This window comes from Sinocyclocheilus anshuiensis, unplaced genomic scaffold, assembly GCF_001515605.1.
Source record: "Sinocyclocheilus anshuiensis isolate Anshui unplaced genomic scaffold, SAMN03320099.WGS_v1.1 scaffold709, whole genome shotgun sequence".
Taxonomy (NCBI): Eukaryota; Metazoa; Chordata; class Actinopteri; order Cypriniformes; family Cyprinidae; genus Sinocyclocheilus; species Sinocyclocheilus anshuiensis.
This window is the reverse complement of record NW_015540926.1, coordinates 1,184,621-1,189,486: the sequence shown is the minus strand read 5'-3', so window position 1 is coordinate 1,189,486 and position 4,866 is coordinate 1,184,621. Positions and strand designations below refer to the sequence as shown.

General features: G+C 39.6%; 1 protein-coding gene across 1 annotated transcript in view; it reads left to right on the top strand.

Annotated features, from left to right (window-relative positions):
• dntt (deoxynucleotidyltransferase, terminal) overlaps positions 1-4,866 on the top strand; it is a 94,648-nt gene that overhangs the window by 22,615 nt on the left and 67,167 nt on the right. The gene's annotated exons all lie outside the window — the stretch shown is intronic.

Genomic DNA, 4,866 nt, shown 5'->3' with positions numbered 1-4,866 from the left:
AATATTTAAACATTTTAAATCAGAGCTACTGTGTGTCTCTCATTCTGTTTTTGGCATTCTGTCATCTCTACTTTCTTAAAGTTTTCTCCATCTCTCCAGCTTTACCAGGCCTCCACATCAATCAATACATCCGTATGTAGCGGCACTGACCGTCATGCTGTGAAAGCACTCAGAAAAGCATGTGTGTGAATGAATGCTGGCTGATTTAATGTGGAGGGTGTAAATAGACATGAATGAGCAGGCGTCGCGTGTTGTTTGCTTTCATCTCTTGGCCTCTGGTGCCACAGCTGCGCTGACAGCAGCCTGGCGAAGGTCTTTCCCTGGCTGAATCAATCTCTCTAATGACCCCTCGCTTCATCATACAGCTGACCGGGAATCACGGCCACGTCTGCTAATGAAAGCCAGCACACATGGACATTAAAGCGCGGTGTTATCCGATGCAGGAGGCGTCTGATGGTTGGTATTTACGTCTTGCAGCAGCAGATACACCGGTCATTATGTGTGCTGCTGCATGGATGAAAGCCTCTGGAAAGCCTTTTTGCGGCTTGTCCATTATTTTCAGAGCCGCTCTACAGTTCTGTGGTCATAAATAAAAGTTCCTCTGTGAAAAATGTTCATGTTGTGCGAGCGGTATAGTAGGTCAGGCATCTGTATGTTCTTCATTGATTCAGGAGTGCATTATGGAGTCGTTCAGCACTGGAATTTGAAATGTATTCTGACATAAATAAAGGATTGGTAGGGAAGTCAACGCTTCAGTCCACTTGTCAGAACTAGAAATAGATTTTCCGTGGAGTAAGGAGAGGTTTACCTGCACATAGCCAGTATTTCAAGCATAAAATCTGGTGCATTCTGCAGTTATTTTGGCTAAAAACAGCACACTTTGGCAGGAGAGACTGTCTGTCTGATTGAAACAACCAGTCACAGTTTTATTTTTATGTGCCATTTAGAGACGAGGTTATCTGAAATAGATCATACCATAATAATAGACTAATTTGGAGCTAAATCCAATTAAAATGAGAAAGTGGTGTGTTTAATTTTAAAGCACAGGAGAAATTAAGAGACATATTATGTATGTTTTATTATATTTGATAATGTATTTTCATTATTTTATTTTATTATATTGTATGTTAAAATATATACAGTATTATATTTTTATTTTTTTATATTTAGATTTATTTTCATGCTTTTGCAAGAAGTCTCTTCTGCTCACCAAGGCTGCATTTATTTGATCAAAAATACAGTAAAAACTGCAAAATTGTGAAATATTATTATAATTTATAATAACTGTTTTCTATGTGTGAACATGTTAAAATGTATTTTTTTTTGCTGTGATCAAAGCTGAATTTTCAGCATCATTACTCCAGTCTTCAGTGTCACATGATCCTTCATAAATCATTCTAATATGCTGATTTGCTGCTCAAGAAACATTTATGATTATTATCAATGTTAAAAACAGTTGTGCTGCCCAATATTTTTGTGGAAACTGTGATATATTTTATTTTTCAGGATTCACAGATAAATAGAAATTTCAAAAGAACATTTATTTTAAATGGAGCATTTATTTGTATTTCTTTCTTTCTCTGTAGTAATATTTCACAATATTATTGTTTTTACTATATATTTTTTTTTATCAAATAAATGCAGCCTTGGTGAGCAATGATGATTTTTGATCAAATAAATGAATAAAGTAATACAAATAAATAAAAACGTCTCAGGTTATGTATGTAACCATGGTTCCCTGAGAAGGGAACGAGACACTGCATCCTCTAGAGGTCGCTATGGGGAACGCCTTTAGCGTGACCGGTGTTTGAAGCATACATCTAAACACGACAATAACATTGGCCGGCGACAGCCTGTGACGTCATCATCTGGCGTGACAACAATATAAAAGGGCACCGGGAGAACACGTCATCCGCTTCTTTGTCTGAAGCTTACGTCTGAAGCATGGCAAGGGAACTAGAGGATGCAGTGTCTCGTTCCCTTCTCAAGGAACCATGGTTACATTCGTAACCTGAGACATTCCCTTCCAAGGGAACTTCGAACTGCATCCTCTAGGGGTCGATATGTGGAACGGTATACCTTAAACATTTTAAATCAGAGCTACTGTGTGTCTCTCATTCTGTTTTTGGCATTCTGTCATCTCTACTTTCTTAAAGTTTTCTCCATCTCTCCAGCTTTACCAGGCCTCCACATCAATCAATACATCCGTATGTAGCGGCACTGACCGTCATGCTGTGAAAGCACTCAGAAAAGCATGTGTGTGAATGAATGCTGGCTGATTTAATGTGGAGGGTGTAAATAGACATGAATGAGCAGGCGTCGCGTGTTGTTTGCTTTCATCTCTTGGCCTCTGGTGCCACAGCTGCGCTGACAGCAGCCTGGCGAAGGTCTTTCCCTGGCTGAATCAATCTCTCTAATGACCCCTCGCTTCATCATACAGCTGACCGGGAATCACGGCCACGTCTGCTAATGAAAGCCAGCACACATGGACATTAAAGCGCGGTGTTATCCGATGCAGGAGGCGTCTGATGGTTGGTATTTACGTCTTGCAGCAGCAGATACACCGGTCATTATGTGTGCTGCTGCATGGATGAAAGCCTCTGGAAAGCCTTTTTGCGGCTTGTCCATTATTTTCAGAGCCGCTCTACAGTTCTGTGGTCATAAATAAAAGTTCCTCTGTGAAAAATGTTCATGTTGTGCGAGCGGTATAGTAGGTCAGGCATCTGTATGTTCTTCATTGATTCAGGAGTGCATTATGGAGTCGTTCAGCACTGGAATTTGAAATGTATTCTGACATAAATAAAGGATTGGTAGGGAAGTCAACGCTTCAGTCCACTTGTCAGAACTAGAAATAGATTTTCCGTGGAGTAAGGAGAGGTTTACCTGCACATAGCCAGTATTTCAAGCATAAAATCTGGTGCATTCTGCAGTTATTTTGGCTAAAAACAGCACACTTTGGCAGGAGAGACTGTCTGTCTGATTGAAACAACCAGTCACAGTTTTATTTTTATGTGCCATTTAGAGACGAGGTTATCTGAAATAGATCATACCATAATAATAGACTAATTTGGAGCTAAATCCAATTAAAATGAGAAAGTGGTGTGTTTAATTTTAAAGCACAGGAGAAATTAAGAGACATATTATGTATGTTTTATTATATTTGATAATGTATTTTCATTATTTTATTTTATTATATTGTATGTTAAAATATATACAGTATTATATTTTTATTTTTTTATATTTAGATTTATTTTCATGCTTTTGCAAGAAGTCTCTTCTGCTCACCAAGGCTGCATTTATTTGATCAAAAATACAGTAAAAACTGCAAAATTGTGAAATATTATTATAATTTATAATAACTGTTTTCTATGTGTGAACATGTTAAAATGTATTTTTTTTTGCTGTGATCAAAGCTGAATTTTCAGCATCATTACTCCAGTCTTCAGTGTCACATGATCCTTCATAAATCATTCTAATATGCTGATTTGCTGCTCAAGAAACATTTATGATTATTATCAATGTTAAAAACAGTTGTGCTGCCCAATATTTTTGTGGAAACTGTGATATATTTTATTTTTCAGGATTCACAGATAAATAGAAATTTCAAAAGAACATTTATTTTAAATGGAGCATTTATTTGTATTTCTTTCTTTCTCTGTAGTAATATTTCACAATATTATTGTTTTTACTATATATTTTTTTTTATCAAATAAATGCAGCCTTGGTGAGCAATGATGATTTTTGATCAAATAAATGAATAAAGTAATACAAATAAATAAAAACGTCTCAGGTTATGTATGTAACCATGGTTCCCTGAGAAGGGAACGAGACACTGCATCCTCTAGAGGTCGCTATGGGGAACGCCTTTAGCGTGACCGGTGTTTGAAGCATACATCTAAACACGACAATAACATTGGCCGGCGACAGCCTGTGACGTCATCATCTGGCGTGACAACAATATAAAAGGGCACCGGGAGAACACGTCATCCGCTTCTTTGTCTGAAGCTTACGTCTGAAGCATGGCAAGGGAACTAGAGGATGCAGTGTCTCGTTCCCTTCTCAAGGAACCATGGTTACATTCGTAACCTGAGACATTCCCTTCCAAGGGAACTTCGAACTGTGTCCTCTAGAGGTCGATATGGGGAACGGTATACCCACACCACCATACTGAGGGGAGTGCATGCCAGAAACCACGGCGAGCACTAAGTACCAACTCTACCATTGCCATGGGAGTTGCCCCAAGGACGCCTTGATGGCTATCAGTGACATTGTCCCCTTTGGCCAAGGGCCTGAGCCGCATACCCTAAAAGAACTTACCTGTTAAGGGCTGGGCTAGGAAGCCCAAGCCTAGGGCAGAGCTCAAGGCTTGGAATGAGAAGAAAGATATTCCTTTAAGGGGATACGGCCAGATGTCTAAAAACCAAACCAGACCCTGGCCTGCCACCCAGGGGGGCTACTGCCGGTTCTGAATAAACCTGCTCAAAGAACTGACTCGACAGATCTTTGGTAGCAACACCCTGCTCAGAAATGTATCAACAGAGATACTGTACATAAGTTGAGTGGAGCCCAAGGCGAGAACCGGGCCCTAAACCAACCCAGAGAAAGATAACGAGGCTGACAGCGCGTAACCCTTAACATACAGGAGTTTAGAAAGTGCGCAGAATGCTTAGTGTGCACACTTACCACAATGTGGATTTTAGAAAGTGCACAGAAGCTCAGCATGTGCACTTACCATAGCATGGATTTAGAAACACCATTGCTTAAGGGGTAACCAAGGCTGTATTAAGCTTGCCTAGGACCAATGGCTGGAATATAACCACCCTCAGATGGCTATACTAAGGAGGTCCCTAGCCTAGATAGCCATCT